The sequence below is a fragment of the Cebus imitator genome, unplaced genomic scaffold, assembly GCF_001604975.1.
Source record: "Cebus imitator isolate Cc_AM_T3 unplaced genomic scaffold, Cebus_imitator-1.0 Scaffold23, whole genome shotgun sequence".
Lineage (NCBI taxonomy): Eukaryota > Metazoa > Chordata > Mammalia > Primates > Cebidae > Cebus > Cebus imitator.
The window spans coordinates 10,978,679-10,997,084 of NW_016107338.1; the positions used below are offsets into that span (position 1 = coordinate 10,978,679).

At 38.3% G+C, this 18,406-nt stretch overlaps 1 long non-coding RNA gene across 1 annotated transcript in view; it reads left to right on the forward strand.

The window, feature by feature from the left end:
- The first annotated feature begins 336 nt into the window (after positions 1-336).
- Positions 337-18,406, forward strand: part of LOC119470134 — a 67,875-nt gene continuing 49,805 nt past the window's right edge. The window contains exon 1 of the long non-coding RNA XR_005199013.1: positions 337-478. This is a non-coding gene — a long non-coding RNA (uncharacterized LOC119470134). The remainder of the gene's footprint in view (positions 479-18,406) is intronic.

Consider the following 18,406-nt stretch of genomic DNA (forward strand, 5'->3'; position numbering starts at 1 on the left):
CCTTCACACTTCTTGGAGTAAATAAACCTGATGAATTTGTTCTGGGTCTTCGTATAATGAGGCACAGGTATGTGGTGTAAAATTTGGAAGGGGGAGATAAAGACAACACAGGGAAAACCTTAGAAATGGTTAAAGGAAAGAAAAAAGCATTTTCTGCTGAAGGGAGAAGTTCTGTAGTTCTGCCAACTGCAACACAAATGAGAGGAAAAGTTCAAGGAAAGTTGATATCTAAAAAGAAATAAATAAAAGGAAATTCAGTGAGAAACAATATTCGGGTCAGGGCAAAGCCTAGAGAAAAACGCTCATTCAGAAGTGGGCTGCCATCCTGCCTTTTCTGAAGTGAGCAGCTGCGGGGTATTGAAACCAGCCCTCACAGTTGGGTCCCTGCCACCATGGCAACACTCCGGCGTCTGTGCTGGGGTGGCCAAGGCACAATGGGGTGGTTCCATGGCCCAGAAGCACTCTGGCTGTAGATTAGGTAGGTTGTGTGCATTTTTCTCTTTTGTGTATATTTGAGGGACTTTGATTCCTGGGTTTGTGGTTGGCTATTGGAAACTCTTTCAAACCGTAATAAGCCCTGACCTAAGTGGCAAAGTTTCATGCAAATAGCAGCATGGAAAGGAAGCACTGAGGTGTTCAACGGGCAAATAACTTATTTCCAGTCTCTTTTAAATGATTTCTTACAAATCTCTAGCAGGTTCTGGCCATCTGTACCTGGTCCCTTGGATTGTAACAGTAGGATGTTTTTAAAATAACACTTAGCTTGCTTTTTACATTTGTAGTTTATAATAACACATGGCCCTAAAAGGAAAAACTATCATAATCTTATAAACTGAAAAAGTTAGCTAATAAAGACTGTGAAATTAAAAACACAACCTATAGCTCATATATTATATATTCAGAGCCACAATAATTGGCACATTCAAGTATTGAATTCACCATTATGGTTTTATTATTATTGCAAACTAAAAATTTTATCTACTAGTTAAGTATAAAGAAAATTCCAAAAAAAAAATAACCTCATAATACAGCATAGTAAGTGATAGCATAGATTTTAGAGCCAAACTTCTTGAGTTCCAATCCTGCCATGTATTAGCTATGTAATTTTGGGCAAGTTACTTAAACTCTCTATGACTTTATTTCCCCTCTATAAAATGATAGCAAGAATAGTACCTTCCTAGTAAATATGATTGTGAGTATTAAGTGAATTAATATTTGTAAAGTGCTTAAAAAAGTGTTTGGTTAGTATCATGTAAGTGCTTAAAAATGAATAAGTAAATAAATAAATAATAATTTTAAATCATTCTTAAAATAATATAAACCTTTTTTGACAGTGGGAAATACCATCTTTGGAATCCAGGACAGCACAGTATATTTGTATATCCAAATTCTCACTCAGGAAATGTTAAACTTCTTATTTACATCTAAGACTTGTAACTCACTTGGAGTCGTGCAAGAATCCTTGAGCCTGATAAAGCAGCTTGTTTGTGAATTTAGCTAATTTGTAAGTGAGTAAGGGAGAGGGCTGTGAGAAATATGTACTGGATCTTCTAATTCATTTGGCTCTCTTCAAATGCTTAAGTGTTCATTAAAAGCACAAGACATAGTGCTTGCTAAACTGAGCAAGTATAAGATGCCATCCCATGCTGAGATACCCGTCACTGTACTCTCTCTAGCAGTAGCCAAGGAGTCTTGGCCTCCTAGGGATGGAAAGCCTGGCACTTTTTCACCTCCATAACAGGCTGGGCTGTATCATTTCTACCAGGGCTTGTTCAAGGACTTTCTATTTCATCCCAGATCTCCTCCACTGGTACTGAAGAGCCCACTCATGGGCTGAGATGCACAATTTTCATGGTGTCCATTCGTATTAGGCCACGCCATTTCTTACAAAGTGTATAATTCCATTATCTTCTGCTGTGGGTTTGCCTGAAACTGGCTCTACTGTACAATCCTGTTCTTCTGCTTACACTTCCCTAGTTGAGTATGTGAAGACATTTTGCTGTTAGGTATTGATGTTTGCAAAATGCTTTCACAAATCGTTAGGATATTTGGGTGCATTCCATACAAATATGCTATTCTACTACCCAGAGGATCTATAACTTTTTGGAATCCAGTCTACCTGGAGCTAAGAGGTTAACATTTTAGTCATTGTTTTCAAATTGAGTCACGTACATTCAGTTCTAAAAATAGGGACTAGCCAGGCACAGTGGCTCACGCCTGTAATCCCAGCACTTTGGGAGGCCGAAGCAGGTGGATCACAAGGTCAAGAGATCGAGACCAACCTGGCCAACATGGTGAAACCCCACCTCTACTAAAAATACAAAAATTAGCTGGGCATGGTGGCACGTGCCTGTAGTCCCAGCTACTCGGGAGGCTGAGGCAGGAGAATTGCTTCAAACTGGGATGCAGAGGTTGCAGTGAGCTGAGGTCATGCCACTGTACTCCAGCCTGGAGACAGAGCAAGACTCTGTTTCAAAAAAAAAAAAAAAAAAAAAAAAGAACAGGGACTAGAAGTCATTCTGGGACCTCAAAGAAAATCAACATCTATTTCAGTTTGCAAAATGGCAAAATTCTATTTTTATACAATAAGGGTTTTGCCCCTTTACAATTATTCAAAACGGGGTCACGTAAGCAGGGAAAAGTGAGTATACCTAAGCACAGGGCTGAGTGCTGAAAGGACAAAGACTGAAATTTGCAGGTCACCCCAGAGTTTAACACATATCCTGTTTTCTAAGAAAACAAATGTGCTATCAGATCCAGTAAAACTTTCTGTGGAAAATATTTTGGAAGCTAGAAGCAAAATTAGAGAAAGGCAGTATTCCATAGTTAAAGGAAACAGAAGCTGCCACCTAGAAGAAACTCAGACCCACTGAAGCTATAATAGTTTGAGAAGACACAGAATTGAGCAAATTGACTTTAATGTTCCAGGAGGTTTAAATAGAAATCTTTAAAAAGCTGTCTCCTTTTTCTACATTTTACTCCAAGGATTGAAATGGCCTTAAACAAGAATGTTGGCTCTAGTATTTACCTATACTTAACGCAGACGGGAAATTAGGAGGCACCGGGAAAGCTGCAGTGGAATAACCGTCACGAGACCTGGGCTTCAGTTCCACTTTGGACACTTGTCAATGTCTGAAAGGCTACTTCCCCTTTTTGAGATATTAATAACCATGGTGGTAGTAGCAGCAGCTATTAGCAGTAAGAGCAGTAGAATTAGCGAAAGAAGCAGGAGCAGCAGCAGTAGCAGCAATGGTACAAGCAGTCATGACAGCAGCAGCAGTAGTACTAGTAGCAATAGCAGTAGCAGCAATAGAAATAGTGAGAGCAGCAGGAGCAGCAGCAGCAACAGTAGTAAGTAGCAATAGTTGCAGCCATAGTAGCAGCAATGGTAGCAGTTTCCAACAGCCTATCCTCAGACATTTGAAGAGGAACTATGTAAAGACTGTTTCATTTAAACCCATGATGACCTTTCAGAGTAGGTATTAATACCAACATTTAACTACCAAGGAAGCAGGACCAGAGAGGTTGTGTGATTTGTTCAAGGCCACTTAGAAAGTGGAAAATCTGGATTTTGAATCTCAATCGATTGGATTACAAAGCCTTGTACTGCTTTTGGGAAACAGATGTGGTATCAAGCAGGGCTTCTCAGACATGAATGTACTTATAGGAATCACGTAGAGACCTTATAAAAATGGAGATTCTGATGCAATTGGTCTGGTGGGATGCCTGAGACCCTGCATTTCTCACAAGCTCCCAGGGGGTGCTACTGACCCAAGCACACTTTGACCAGCAAGGGGATAGTGGAAACAAAGTATGCTTTCCAGTCACAATCTGTGACCTCAGTTTACTCATCTGTAGCACAAAGGGGGTAATAAGATGATTTTTAAGGTACATTCCAGGCCTAAAATCCCAGTATACAGAATGTAATAAGGTATTAAGAAACCAGATCACACAGGAATGACTATTAGCCGTATGAATTTTTAAACTGGTTTCAGTTGAGATTCTGGCTGTGATTTATGCATCTTCCTGAAGCATCACTGACAGGTGGGGATCAGCCACCCTCACTCAAATTACATTATTGTTAAGCTTTAGGCTGAACTAAAATCTTACTGAAAAAGTTCAAAGCACTTCTTTCCATAAGCATCTTTAAAGATTATGAATGTAAAAATAGTTTCTCATGAGAAGCTTAGATGGCAGGATTTTTCTTTTTAATAACAGAAATGAGAAGTCTCCAAAACCATAATGGTAGCACAATCTATAAAAATATGTTAATGCCTCATTTTAAAGTCTTACAGAAATTGAGGTTTTCTGAGTTAACAAAATAGACTTCATCACAGATGGTCTGAATGATAAAAGGAATCAGCACACTAGTGTAGCAAGACTAAAAACACCGCTCTTAGCTGAGCATGCTGAAACCCTTTAAGGAAGTCTTTCTACATATAGTGTTGTTAAGTGTTGAAGTAAAGACAGTTTTGATTGGCAAGGGCACTTCAAATGCTTTAGGCAAAGCCCGGAGCCATAGGATGTACAAATTTTATGAGACGTCATTTCCAATTAAAATGGATGCCCTTATTAAGACACATTTTCTCATCATCTTGTGCCTAACACAAGACAATAACACCAAGGAAAGTAGTTTCTGCTCTCTTCTAGAAGCTATAGTCTAGATCACTAAGAGAGACGCTATAAGCTTCTTTTCCTAAACTCAACAACGGCAGGGGTTGGTACAGCATAGTCTAGAGTCTATGAGTCTCTAATTGAAAAGGATTTCCTAATGGCAAGGAGTGTTAGAAACTGGGATTGGAATCCTTTGATAAGGGATTTAGAAATCAGATAAAAACATAAATCTATTTAGAATGGCCTAAATATATTTGTCTGACGGAATCTAGTCAGGAAAGATTTGCTGTCACAATATGGTTTTTATGGTCCTCAAGGGTGGCCTATATTTATTTAGATAACTCTCAATTGTCTATGGCAGTGATAGTCAAACTTTTTGAGACATTGAGCTACTTTTTTGTAAATAATTTCTTATGAGGAACCCCAAAATGTGAAATAGATTAAAAATAGAGCTACTCCATTTAAAGTTTGGGAAGAAGGGTTCCCCTTACACTCCACTGTAGTCAACATGGGTTGTGTTCCAGCCATTAATTCCTGCTTAACACATCACCCCAGATATCAGTGGCTAAAAACAACACTTCATTATCTCTCTTAGTCCTGCGGGTTGACTAAGCCCAGCCAGGAAGTCCTTGCTTGGGGTCTTTCATGTAGTAACAGTCATGATGCCATCTGAAGTCTCTGTTGTGCTAGATGTCCAAGACGGCCCTTCACTCCTGTGTCTAGCACTTCATAACCCTTGGATTCTTTCTGTCTCCATGTAGCATCTCACCCTCCGGGGCCTTTTAGTGTGGTTTGTGATTCTCACAGCATGGTGATTTCTCGGTAGTCACATTTCTTACACAGCAGCTGTCTTCTAAGAAATAGGAATTGAAACTGCCAGGCCAATTTATGGCTATGCACAGAACTTGTACACCACAACTTCCATTGTATTCGATTGTCAAAGAAACCACAGGGACCTTCCAGACTCAAGGGGGTGGAGAAGTAGCCACCTCTTGATGGGAAGGTAACAATGCCACAATACAGAAGCACATGTGGGATGAGAGATATTGTGGCAGCCATGCTTAGAAAATGCCACCACAGTTGAAAAGCACTATGGTAATAAAGACCTGAAATAGTGTGGAGAATCAAAATTTACAAATAATCATAGGGTCTTCTTAAAAATCCCTTCCTTATTAGAGATTTTAACTATAATCATGTACAAAATTGAAAGTCATAAGTTTGGTTTTATTTCTGGATTTTCTCTACTAGCAAAGATATTAATGTTACATCCTATTGGGCAAAATGTTATGAGCTGCTACTTATTGGGGGAAGGGAGGGAATGTGAAAAAGGGAAATAGGGACTTCAATGGTGTCAAAACACAGCCAATCCTCCTGCTCCCTATTTTCTACATCACAGAACACTACTGGTACCGACACAATGTGGCCCCAGAACATTCAGGTTAGAGAGACAGATAGAAAAAAAAGCTGCTGCAACATGTAACCATTCCTGCCAATCAATAAAGCAGGCAGCAGGCATTTTGCAGAGCATCCTGAAAGAAAGCAAGGCCTTCTGTAGAAAACAACTGGCAAAAACTTAAAGACTGCACTTTGAAGAACCCATAAGCAAAACCTATACACTTGCCATTGGAGCTAAGGTCCTGGGCTGGGCACAGTGGCTCATCCCTGTAATTCCCACACTTTGGGAGGCTGAGGCAGGAGGATCCCTTTAGGCCAAGAGTGAGAGACCAGCCTGGGCAATACAGCAAGACCCTGTCTCTTTTTATAAAAGAGAAAAAATAAAAAGAACTAAAGGCCTCAAAAAGAGAAGTGGAATCCTAGCACAGAAAGCTGGGACAAGAGGATTTCTGAAACCTACAAGAACAAGAACAGTTCTATTTGGGGGCTTTCTCTAGTTCCTTAGTCACCAAGGAAAGGAAAAAGACTGCAGAATATACAATAAGTAATTTATTAAATACAAACGCCCTTTACTACATTCAACTATATATAATAAAATATTTAAGTTTTAAAATTCTCATTTCAGAAAGAGGACTTAGTTCTCAACAAATCCATTGGTTGTCTTCATAAATTCCAAAATTAAAAGACTCTTTAAAGTTTTTTCATTAGTACCTGTGCTGAATGCACACTCACTTAGTATTATGGTCAAGATTCTTGTGCCCAGAATGGACAAAATCCTTCAGAATTCTTCCTTCCCAAGGTTTATTTATGTCTGGATGTGCCACGTTACATTATCATATCCATGAGGATGATGGAAGAAGAGTCCAGAATAGTCTGAGACTCAGTTTTGGCTCTATGAATTACCCTCTGTAGCTCCAGCTGGAAGAACTAGTTTGAACATATCTGAAGGCCAAGTATGGATTAGAAAAGCAGGTTTAATATTTTTTCTTACCAAGGGAAATTGTCCCCTGGAAATTTCTCAATTTATTATTGTCACAGTCTTCTAGGGTAGGATTTTCAGAGAATGGTTCTTAAAGAGATGAAGCTGGTCAGTCTTGATGAGATTACTTTGTAAGGCTAGCCTTATTCCAAGCTTTTAAAAACAACTGTGGACATGAAATATCATGGATCACTATAGATTTGCGTCTATGGGAGAACAGGAAGGTTGGTGGGGAGGGAATCAGTTGTCAGAGTGAAGAAGGAAGAAAACTGTTGAACTTTGAAAAATAATCCCTATGAGTACTTTTTTAAAAAGTGTCCTGTTTGTAGAAGTTTTATACATAAAACTTATTTTTTGGATCTTAAGCTGCTCTTCTACAAACACAGTTTGTTGCTACAGGGTTCTTTGTAATCGATCAGTCTTCTGCTCCCTCTCCAGTCTCATTTTTCTCATGAACCATGCTGAAGGTATACAGAATGACATTCATATTTTTGAATATGCCATACATTTCACAGCTCTGTGTCTTTGTGCCTTGAGTACCTTTTCTTTGGCCATCAAGCAAACATCAACTCTACTCATAAGATTACATAAAAGTAATATACTTTTAAGAGTTGACTCAAATATCACCTCTACTATGAAGCCTTTCTTTACCTTGAAACTTATCCCTACCCCTTACCAGGGAAAATTGGCCATTACCTCCTTTGCAATTCTTTTTATGTTTAGCATATTTCTATAGTAATACTACCACATTTCATTGCTTTTTTTTTTTTTTTTTAAGAGATGAGGTCTTCTTGTTCCGTAACCCAGGCTAGAGTGCTAGAGTGCAGTGATGCAATCATAGCTCCACCATCACGCCTAGCTAATTTTTAAAATATGTCTAGAGATGCAATTTCAATCTGTTACCCAGGCTTGTCTCAAACTCCTGGTCTCAAGTGACCCTCCCACGGCAGCCTTCTGAAGTGTTGGGATTACAGGCATGAGCCACTGCACCCGCCTGCCTGGTACTTCTTTTTATTTATTTATTTTTTTTGAGACAGAGTCTCACTCTGTCGCCAGGTGCCAGGCTGGAGTGCAGTGGCACAATCTCGGCTCACTGCAACCTCCGCCTCCCGGGTTCAAGCAATTCTCCTGCCTCCGCCTCCCGAGTAGCTGGGACTACAGGCGCACGTCACCACGCCCAGCTAATTTTTGTATTTTTAGTAGAGATGGGGTTTCACCATGTTGGCCAGGATGGTCTCAATCTCCTGACCTCGTGATCCGCCCCCCTCGTCCTTCCAAAGTGCTGGGATTACAGGCTTGAGCCACCGCGCCTGGCCGCTACTTCTTTTTGTTTAAGAGTCTGCTTCCCCCTACCAAGTAGCAAGCATCCTCAGAGCAGCTCCATGGATTCTTTTAAAGATCTTAGACTTTAGCTTTTTATTCAATTTTGTAATAGTTCTCAGCTTCTTCCAAAAAATTCCACTTTTGTGCTCAAGTTAGCCGAAGTCACTTTCTATTATAAGTAATCATGGAACCCTGTTACAACAATTTCCTGAAACTGAACCAATTGTTTGAATGGAAGGAACTCAGGAAGCTCAGAGCACAGAGAAAGGAGACCCTAAGAGTTAGAAATTGGCAATGTTTGTCCAGAACTCCTCAGAGGAGGGTGTGCTCAGCCTCTGGGAACTCAGCCTGGTGACTGAAGAGGTATTCTCTCTTGTGGGTCAAGGATAATTTTACATACCTCATCATGGCCTGGAGTATATTCTTAAGACCATTCACCACTTTTTTCTCTGACTCTGTGTTTCCCAGCTAACCTTACAATCATAAATTCAGTTCTCTGGGTATTATGAGATCAGGAAAGAGGCAGCTTTAGTAATTGGAAAGAAGTAGCCTCCATTTTAAGTGAATAATATCTGTAAGTGTATATCATTACACAGCAACTTCTTGACAGTTTGGACAGCAGGTCAAGTCAGTTGTTTCAGTCTGATAAGAGTGAGAGCCCTAGCAAAGGTGAGTTTCTCAATCTGCAAGACTGGCCTGAGGTGACCTTACCAAGGTGGTGCCTCCCTTTGGGGTTTACCAGGAATGCTGCTGTTTGTCTAGATTATACTATTCTTCCCTGCCATACCTCATTTCACCACAATACTCATAAAACATTAGTGGTGAATAAATCTCCAAGGTCTACATTCTTTGCTATATGAGGTTTAGACAGTAAGTAAAACTCAATTAATTCCAACCATTGCCTATTATTAGAATGTTGAGTGAGCAAGGTTTGGTTCTACCTTCATATGACAAAAGGGTTTGTTAAGAAAATTGATGATGTAAAGCAGTTCTTCTCCGTTTTTTTTTTTTTTCTGTGACAATACAAGGACAGTGTTGGCATGAGCAACACAGACCCATGTGCAGTTCCTAACTCCATCTTTGTAACCCACCCCTGCCTTTTCTCTTAAGCAGCACATGGAAATGCAAATGTGTGACTGGGATATTATTGTGATAACCTTAAATCTTCTCTGATTTCTTGTTAAAAGTCAATCATTTGCAAACTTTGATACTTCCACTATGATTGGTATGAAGTTGCTTGCAACATATCAATCAGTGTGTCCTGTTGAGACCTGTAGATGTAAATATTGAAGGAAGAATATTCGAGTTAATTATTACCTAAGTTGTTTATAAGAATTTTCTAGTGTTTGTAGAATTAACCTACCAATTTCACTCTTTCTTGTCAGTTCCAGTAGGAGGGACAGAACCCCAATCTGGTAGTACTGAGAGCTTGAATTGGAATCTGTATTGGAAACCAATAAATCACTTCCATTATCTAGAAGTTGTTTATTTGTCTTGGTCCTTCTTGTAGATTTGGGTTGACCTTTCTAATTGGGTTAAATAAACAAGGTTTTGCTGAATATGAAAAGTTTGGAGAAAGACCACGTTGATTGACAGTGATGCCCTTTTCATTCTAAGATTATGGATTTAGATTCCTCAACTCCACAGAACTTGATCCCTGACTGCAGGCTGAATACTATGGATGCCAGGGAATACCTTCCTTAGGCCACTTGGGGGCTTATCTAGTACTTGACTTGTAATTTTTCTCTCTAGAATGATAGAGCTATCTACGCAAAACTTACAGAAGCAGGTGATAATTAAAGGTAACAATGAAATGTTTTTTAGACCAATGTCACACAGAATACATGTGAGCTAGGCCCTAAAGTTTGGAGTAGTATACTGTGCTGATGTATACCTTGTACTGATGGTTTTGGCACTGCATGTTCTTTTCAAAACACAGCCATGAGTCTGCATCCTCATGCAAGGAATTGCCTAGAAACAGGGCAATGAATTAAAGATGGCACAGCTCTCTTTGCTTAACATTTCCTATTTTTCAGGGGTTTGTTTTGCAACTGTAATATTATTAGTTATACAACCTTTTACTTTTCATTCAGAATTTATATCCGAATGAAGCTAATAAATTAAACATGAGTTAGTTCATTGTTGGGTGGTTTAACATAGACCTAGTATGTTAATCCTGATGTGGTTGTTACTGGGGTTTTAAATTTTAATTATTATTATTATTTTTGCCTTGTAGCTGTGGGTAGGCAGCAGCAATAAATCAGAACAAAGGAATGAAGGTATTGGGGCTTTAGGGGAAACATGTATTAAAAAAAATTGGTTTGGGACTAAGGGCTGTATTGCATTAAGATGGATTTTAGAGATACAGAGGTAAGAGAATGTAGACAAATAAATTGTATACACAATTTGAGAAATAGCAAGTCTGTACAGACTCCAAGTAACCCTGTAAGCTACCATCAACAGGACTTCATAATTCCTGTTCAAACAGAGCAAACAGGTACACTCTACTTAAACAAATAGCTGGGAGAAATGGGCATATAGCTAATGCTAGAGAAAGTGGGAGGAACAGATAAAGCTCTTTAAAATAGCCCAAAGGATTGGAATAATGGAAGTCAGTGTAGGAGTCTGACAAGGCATCTTCTGTGAATAGGGTTTTACAGCCACTCCAGGCACTGATATTGCAAACACAGACTAAGACACCCAAAAGCTGGGAGCCTCACAGCACAACACTAGTGCCCGAGAATGTAGTTCTCTGCAGTAGGGAATTCATGTTGGCAGCCTGAATGTGGAAGAGACAGGAAGAAGCATTCAAATAAGGCTGAGCATATCAATAAATTACATGGTGTGAAAGATGAAGTTGATGGGAACAAGACTGGACCATTCCAGGGCCCCGAGGAAGTACAAGAATGCCATAAAGTACAGAGAGAATAGAAAGAGCAAAAGGGACCTTTCTTAGTAGCCTAAATGGTACCTGAACTGAGAGATCCATATGTTCTGGAACAGATTTTATTCTCAACTAAAGCATAAAAGTTCTGTAGATGGGAAGAAACTGTTTGTTTGAAACCTTGAACTTGCTTTTGTGGGTCAGATATATCTGCTTTGTTCCTTGTTCTTTCATCTAAATTGGTCCAGGTATGCATCACCGTGCAGGGAGCAGACCCTGTCCTCATTCTTATCTTTGATGTTCCCTAGGCTCATTTCCTATTTTTTCACTTGCCTGGTTATTCCCTGTCCCTGCTTCCCATCCCTGGACTCTGTTTGAGGCTTTGAGCCCCTCCACTCTACCTTACTGACCTTTCCCTTAACCTTTTTTATTTACTCTCCCTTAGCTTCCCCAACAAGGTGTACTTGACAGGATCTGACTGCTAGACCACTGGTGGTTATCTCCAAGATAGTAGAAATCATGATAATGATCATGCTATCCCATTCAGCCTGGCTATACATTGTCATTTTTTTAAAAAATGTATTTCTTTGGCATCATGGATTTGCAGTGACTGAGAGCCCTAATGCAGGTAGAGGTAAACATTTTTCAATCCCTTTCCTCCCCTTCCTAATCAAATAATATGTGGACTCTGACTTCAAGAAATTTACAAATGAGTATGAATGATTACATATAGATATTGAAAGTTCTCGTAAAAGAAGTAAAGAATTGTTTTCAAAAACAATAAAAGAAAAATCACAAGCCAGCAAATGACCACATGCGTGAGTACCAATTGGACAAATATTCAAAAGCAGGAGAGAAAAACCACTTTCAGCTAGCAAGGTTGGGGTACTTTTCAGACTTATTAATTAGTCAGGGAAAGTTGAAGGTTTGGACTTGAACTTCTGTGGGGTCCTCAGGGTTCTAGTTTAGAAAAGGAAAAGAAAGACAAAGTATTTTACAGCTCGGCTACTAATGAGCAGCTGACAAGAAAGGACATGAATAGATAAATCTCACTGTTTGTAGTGAACTTTTACTGCAACCTTTTCTATATCTTCCTGTGATGAAATGGGTATCACCACAATCTTAAGGCATCTAAAATTTGACAATTCTTGTCTCGGGAAAGCCTGTGAAATATGAATTGACAGAAAAAATCAGTCTGCAGGCCAGTGTATGCAGCCTAAGAAGTTTGTGCTCTTCAACCAGCCTGAAGCTAAAACCAGGCTATTTTCACTCTTTGGTTAAATGCTAGCTAAATTCATTTGAATACTGCACTGTCAGTATTTTGTTTATTTGTCCTGATGCCACATTTCCTCTCCCAAATCTCTCTGCATAAATGATTTACTGTTTGTTCCTAAGGCTGAAGATTTTGTGCCTTGTCTCTTTTTTCTGATAAGAGGATATTGCAGCAGCTTTCCTTTTGTGCTGCTGATAGTTTTTATTTTAATTCAAAGTTCAGCAGAGTAACTAGCTTAGTAAGGCACAGAAAACCAAGAGATTCGGCCCTTGAAATACTAAGACAGTAAATCTTCACTGGCCTATTATCACACAGAACCCTGTTGAATTTGCTTCCCTAAAAAGTCAGTTAGCAAAGTGTGGTTCTTAAAATAGGCTTTACATTTTCTTAACTCTTCAAACTAAGCATATTTTGCTATAGGACATGTAAGGTCCTTAAGATTAACTTAAGAAAAAATACTTTTATAATGGAAACCCATAAATTTTATAGGATGCTTTTTTTTTTTTCTTTAAAAGAAAATGGGAGCTATTCTTTGTGGGAGTACCCTCATTAGGTCTTCAGAATATGTCTTTACATAGGAAGGTAGAGTGCTCTACATTTAGGAAAGGGATTATGTGATTTTTAAAAATTTAGTTTTTTTAAAGGTGGCACTTGAGAAGTAAATTTACTCTAAGAAAATTATATTACATAGTTCTTTATGGTGGTGGTCACTAGACTAAGCTAAAAGATTTAAAATGAAAACAAAAGTCAACCAACAAACTTAGAAAATTAATTCATCAGGTTAGTACTGAACTACTGTCCAAACTCAAGATGCTAGTCAATAGAAAGTATATTCCATATTAAAGTTTCCAAGCGCAGTAGAGACATGACCCCTGGAAGCTTTTCTGTCTCTAACCTTTCCTCACTTTGGGGACTAAATTGGCAATAGAATCCTACATTACTCTCAGAATGATTACCCAGTTTCCTGAATTGCCATTATTCTTTCCAAATGTCTAGGCTGTAGACCTCTGGAAGCAACAAGTACTCCATGTTTAGAAAAACTGATGAAAAATAAAGAAGAACTCACTTAGGTCTTGGGTGTCAGTGGGTTGGTAAAACTGATTGTATTGCATGTCAAGATAGGAAATGGCAGAAACCTGATAGGATGCTTTTATGATCTTATATAAACAAATTTCTCCAGATTTCACTAGTTACATTTCAATTCAGAAATATTGGCTAAATAGAACATAATTTTGGTCTATATAGTGTTTCTTCTTTCTTGGAAAATTGTAGCATTATTCACAATCTAAAATAGAAGGCTCACTTTACTACAGCTCTCACAAATGGACAGATTAAACCAATGAAAATAAATGAAGACATAGAGAATTTGATTCAGTTCAAAAAACAAAATCTCATATATATATATATATATATATATATATATATATATAAAACTTTATAGCCAAAAAACAGAAAGTATATATTTTCAAATATCTATGGAACTTTTATAAGAACTGATCATATATTAGGCTACAAAGACAATCTCAATAAAATTCTCAAAGTTGAAACCACAGATGTTACATTCTCTGACCATATTGTAATTAAAACACACACACACACACACACACACACACGCGTGTGCGCGCGCACGCGCGAACACATACACACACACTCCCAATTCCAGCCATTTGAAAAATTTAAAAACAGGCTTCAGAATTGCCCATGGATTAAAAAGAAAGAAAAGCTGTGAGGTCATTGAACATGTGGAAATGAGTGACTATGGCAACTTTACATATCAAAAATCAGAGAATCAGAGGAATGTGACTTGAAAATTTGCTATTGCCAGCTTTGAAAATACAGCAAGAGGGCCATGAGCCAAGAAATGCACCAGCCTCTAAAGGCTTAGAAAAACCCTCAACTTACAGCCAACAAGAAAATGGAGACCCTAGTCATACAAATGCAAGGAACTGAATTCTACCAACAACCTGGGCGAGCAGGAAATGGGTTGTCCCCTAGAGCCTCCAAAAAGGAACACATCCTTGCAGATGCTTTGATTTTAGCTCAGTGAAACCCATGTTGAACTTCTTTTTTTTGTTGTTTTTTTGCAGTTTTTGCCATAAAAAGCATTACTTCATTATTATACTTTAAGTCCTGGGATACATTTGCAGAGCATGCAGTTTGTTACATAGGTATACATGTAGCATGTTGGTTTGCTGCACCCATCAACCCATCATCTACATTAAGTATTTCTCCTGTTATCCCTCCCCTAGACCCCCAACCCCTGACAAGCCCAGTGTGTGATGTTCCCCTCCCTGTGTCCATGTGTTCTCATTGTTCAACTCTCATTTATGAGTGAGAACATGCAGTGTTTGGTTTTCTGTTCCTGTGTTAGTTTGATGGTTTCCAGTTTCATCCATGTCCCTGCAAAGGACATGAATTCATCCTTTTTATGGATGCATAGTATTCCATGGTGTATATGTGCCATATTTTCTTTAGTCTATCATGGATGGAGATTTGGGTTGGTTCCAAGTCTTTACTATTGTGAACAGTGCTGCATACGTGTGCATGTGTCTTTATAGTAGAATGATGTATAATCCTTGGGCATATACACAGTAATGGGATTGCTGGGTCAAATGGTATTTTTGGTTCTAGATCCTTGAGGAATTGCCACACTGTCTTTTACAAAGGTTGAACCAATTTACACTCCCACTAACAGTGTGAAAGTGTTCCTATTTCTCCACATCCTCTCCAGCATGTTGTTCCCTGACTTTTTAATGATCACCATTCTAACTGGCGTGAGATGGTATCTCAAAGTAGTTTTAATTTGCATTTCTCTAATGACCAGTGATGATGAGGTTTTTTCATGTTTGTTGGCTGCATAAATATCTTCTTTTGAGAAGTGTCTATTTTAAGTTGTATTCCTAGGTATTTTATTCTCTTTGTAGCACATGTGAATGGGAGTTCGCTCATGATTTGACTCTCTGTTTTTCTATTATTGGTATATAGGAATGCTTGTGATTTTTGTACATTCATTTTGTATCCTGAGACTTTGCTGAAGTTGCCTATCAGCTTAAGGAGATTTTGGGCTGAGACAATGGGGTTTTCTAAATAGACAATCATGTCATCAGCAAACAGAGACTATTTGACTTCCTCTCTTCCTATTTGAATACCCTTCATTTCTTTCTCTTGCCTGATTGCCCTGGTCAGAACTTCCAATACTATGTTGAATAGGAGTGGTGAAAGAGGGCATCCTTGTCTTGTGCCAGTTTTCAAAGGGAATGCTTCCAACTTTTGCCCATTCAGCATGATATTCACTGTGGGTTTGTCATAAATAGCTCTTATTATTTTGAGATACATTCCATCAATACCTAGTTTATTGAGAGTTTGTAGCTTGAAGTGGTATTGAATTTTATCAAAGGCCTTTTCTGCATCTATTGAGATAATCTTGTGGTTTTTGTTATTGGTTCTGTTTATGTGATGGATTACATTTATCGATTTGCATGTTGAACCAGCCTTGCATCCCAGGAAAGAAAGTGACTTATCATGGTGGATAAGCCTTTTGATGTGCTGCTGAATTTGGTTTGACAGGATTTTATTGAGGATTTTACCATCAATGTTTATCAGGGATATTGGCCTGAAATGTCCTTTTTTTGTTATGTCTCTGCCAGGTTTCGGTATCAAGATGATGCTGTCCTCATAAAATGAGTTAGGGAGGAGTCCCTCTTTTTCTAATATTTGGAATTGTTTCAGAAGGAATGGTACTAGCTCTTCTTTGTACCTCTGGTAGAACTCAGCTGTGAATCCGTCTGGTCCTGGGCTTTTTTTGGTTGGTAGATTATTAATTACGACCTCAATTTCAGAAGTTGTTATTGGTCTATTCAAGGATTTGATTTCTTCCTGGTTTAGTCTTGGGAGGAGATATATGTCCAGGAATTTATCAATTTCTTCTAGATTTTCTAGTTTATTTGCATAGAGGTGTTTATAGTATTCTCTAATGGTAGTTTGTATATCTGTGGGATCAGTGGTGTTATCCTCTTTATTGTTTTTTATTGTTTCTATTTGATTCTTCTCTCTTTTCTTCTTTATTAGTCTGGCTAGTGGTCTGTTTTGTTAATCTTTTCAAATAACCAGCTCCTGGATTCACTGATTTTTTTTGAAGGGTCTTTCATGTCTCTGTCTCCTTCAGTTCTGCTTTCATCTTAGTCATTTCTTGTCTTCTGCTAGCTTTTGAATTTGCTTGCTTTGCTTCTCTAGTTCTTTTAATTGTGATGTTAGGGTGTCAATTTTAGATCTTTCCTGCTTTCTCCTGTGAGCATCTATCTGGTGCTATAAATTTCTCTCTAAACACAGCTTTAGCTGTGTCCCAGAGATTCTGGTACATTGTGGTTTTATTCTCATTAGTTTCAAAGAATGTATTTGTTTTTGCCTTAATTTTGTTATTTATCTGGTAGTCATTCAGGAGCAGGTTGTTCAGTTTCCATGTAGTTGTGTGGTTTTGAGTGAGTTTCTTAATCCTGAGTTCTAATTTGATTGTACTGTGGTCTGAGAGACTGTTTATTATGATTCCTATTCTTTTGCATTTGCTGAGGAGTTTTTTACTTCTAGTTATATGGTCAATTTTAGAATAAGTGTGATGTGGTGCTGAGAAGAATGTATATTCTCTTGATTTGGGGTGAAGAGTTCTGTAGATGTCTATTAGGTCCACTTGGTCCAGAGCTAACTTTAAGTCCTGAATATCCTTGTTAAATTTCTGTCTCATTAATCTGTCTAATATTGACAGTGGGATATTAAAGATTCTCACTATTATTGTGTGTGAGTCTAAGTCTCCTTATAGGTTTCTAGAACTTGCTTTACAAATCTGGGTGCTCCTGTATTGGCTGGATATATATTTAGAATAGTTAGCTCTTCTTGTTGCATTGATCCATTGATCCCTTTTCCATTATGTAATGCCCTTCTTTGTCTTTTTTGATCTTAGTTGGTTTCAGGTCTGTTTTATAAGAGACTAGGAGTGCAACCCTTTCTTTTCTCTTTCCATTTGCTTAGTAAATATTTCTCCATCCCTTTATTTTGAGCTTATGTGTGTCTTTGCATGTGAGATGGGTCTCCTGAATACAGCACAGTGATGGGTCTCGACTTTTTCTCCAATTGCCAGTCTTTGTCTTTTAATTGGGACATTTAGCCCATTTACATTTAAGGTTAATATTGTTATGTTATGAATTTGATCCTGTTATCATGATTTTAGATGGTTATTTTGCCCATTAGTTGATGTAGTTTCTTCATAGTGTCTTCACAATTTGGTATGTTTTTTCAGTGGCTAGTACCAGTTTTTCCTTTTCATATTTGGTGGTTCCTTTAGGAGCTCTTGTAAGGCAGGCCTGATGGTGACAGAATCTCTCAGCATTTGCTTGTCTGTAAAGGATTTTATTTCTCCTTCACTTATGAAGCTTAGTATGGCTGGATATGAAATTCTGGGTTGAAAATTCTTTTCTTTAAAAATGTTGAATACAGGCCCCCACTCTCTTCAGGCTTGTAGAGTTTTTGCAGATAGATTCACTATTAGTCTGATGGGCTTCCCTTTGTGGGTAACCCAACCTTTCTCTCTGGCTGCCCTTAACATTTTTTCCTTTATTTCAACCTTGGTGAATCTTATGATTATGTCTTGGTGTTGCTCTTCTCAAGGAGTATCTTTGTGGTGTTCTCTGTATCTCCTGGATTTGTATGATGACCTGTTTGCTAGGTTGGGAAAGTTTTCCTGGATAATTCCTGAAGAGTGTTTTCCAACTTTGTTCCATTCTTCCTATCACATTCAGGTATACCAATCAAACATAGGTTTGGTCTTTTCACATAGTCCCATATTTCTTGGAGGCTTTGTTCATTCTTTTTCATTTTTTTTCCTCTAATCTTGTCTTCATGCTTTACTTCATTAAGTTGATCTTCAATCTCTGATATCCTTTCTTCT